Below are 2,151 nucleotides of genomic sequence, written 5' to 3' on the forward strand. Positions count from 1 at the left end.
AAAAGGGAACTTAAACCTAGAGTCTAGGCAATATAATAATATAGGCCATAGATAAACAAGTATAAATAGATCGCTATGTCTGAAGATTTGACGTTTCATCGATTGAAATGCGCAACATCATTATAGATGGCAGCACATGTACGTTTTGTAAATTAACCCCTAAAAACAATACATTTTCCAGTGCGATCCCTACCCTTATCAGCCAATAATCACCTCCATCCTTTTCTGTTGCCAAAATATGGGACTTACACTTGGAGCACGATTTAACATTTTCTTGGTAATGAAGCCAGTAATGTATGTATTAACCTGAACATGCTGTAAACTGCTACTAACTTTTTCTAATGTGAATCCATCAGTATTCACATTAGACGAAACTAGAATATCTTTATTCAAGCTAGATTCACACACGGAATTGACTGATGCATTATATTAGACAATAATAATGTTTTTAACGAATTTTATCAAGCTCACAATTGGCAGAGCAAGAATGGACGGAATGAAATATATTGACAACAAGGCTTTTGTAGGATCCAATGAAAGCACTGCAAGAAGGATTGCGATTATTAACCCCGTGACTTCTAATACTACCGAAAAAAATTCAAGAGGGTCTTGATTAAAATTACGAGTTGACAAAAATTTAATTTCCGGACACTTTATTTTCTGCCAAATATATTCGAAACCCTCCAATGTTCTAATTCAATTTTGAAAAGTTGATGGTTGTTCTTATAGAAGCATATGCTTTTTAAGACACGTCTAGCTTCTTTCAAAATACTAAATGATATATGTTAATGATATATTTCAAAAAGCGCACAGATACATTTTATAAATCAATAGACGGCAATGAAACAAGAATAAATATAATACAAACTATGCGAAAAGTCATCCAACCAACAAATCCACCTCCTACGTAGCCTTAGTCGCCTGCCTCCTCTTAACATCCCAATTATAAACTCTAGCCATATTAACCTCATTAATGCGATGCATGCAAAAAATGCAGGCGCACGCCTTTAGGGGCGCCAAAACGAGATTCGGAAATGAAATTTATAATATATTATTCACATTTTTTAATATAAAATCTAGAATACTTAATAGATTATAATAAACAATCTAACTTAATGGATACGTAGACACAATAAGCATATTCAGTTTGCAATGTGATATCAGTAGAAACAATTCACTACTCTGCAAATTAGTAAATTATTGTTCTGCTTATATTAGTAAATTATTGTTCTTCAAACGATCTCTACCATCTCAATCAACGCCAGCAGAAAAGCCGCCAGCCAAAAAGCCGCCAACTGCCCAGCCTATATTCGTACACGGAGTAACTGACATAAAACCATTAATACCACACCTTGACTTACACGTACCTAACTTATACAAATCAAAAATTTGTGGAATTAGTCAAGTGAAAATCAATACACAAGACGCGCAAACCTACAACAAAGTCGTTGCATTATTAAGGGCCAAGGTTACGCAACTCCATTCATATCAACCAAAACAAGACCGATCTTTTAAAATCGTAATTAAAAATCTGCATTATAGTATTGATGTAGAAATGTTGAAAGAAGAAATCAACAATCTTGGACACAACGTGCTACGAGTATATAATCTGAAACAATATCTAACTAAACGACCATTAAACATGTTTGTCGTAGAGCTGGCACAAAACAAAAACAATACAGATATTTACAGTGTCGAATATCTGTATAGAACAAAAGTAGTTATTGAAGCGAAACGGCACAATCGTCAAATCCTACAATTTACAAACTGTCAAATCTAGGACATACCCGTAATTATTGCTCACGTGACTCACGATGCGTAAAATGTAAGAGATCACCACACTAGGGACTGTTCCTGGACTGAAAAAATAAACGAAAATGTCACTTGTGTCTTATGCTCAGGCAATCATCCTGCGACGTATAGGGGATGTGTCAAATATCAAGAGAAAAAACTACGAAGATTTCCACCTTTAAGGAAAAAAAACTGTAGCTCGGAACTCACAAGTTATCAATCACTCACTAGTACAGGACAACATAACATTCTCACAAATGACTCAAAATAATGAACAAGCACACATGGAGCACAAAACTGGACAACGCCCAAGCGCACAAGAAAACAGCCTCAACCCAATCAACAATGACTAAGTTCAAA

Source organism: Ctenocephalides felis, unplaced genomic scaffold (assembly GCF_003426905.1).
Source record: "Ctenocephalides felis isolate EL2017-DRISC unplaced genomic scaffold, ASM342690v1 CF-g0.4_SCAFFOLD_00775, whole genome shotgun sequence".
Taxonomy (NCBI): Eukaryota; Metazoa; Arthropoda; class Insecta; order Siphonaptera; family Pulicidae; genus Ctenocephalides; species Ctenocephalides felis.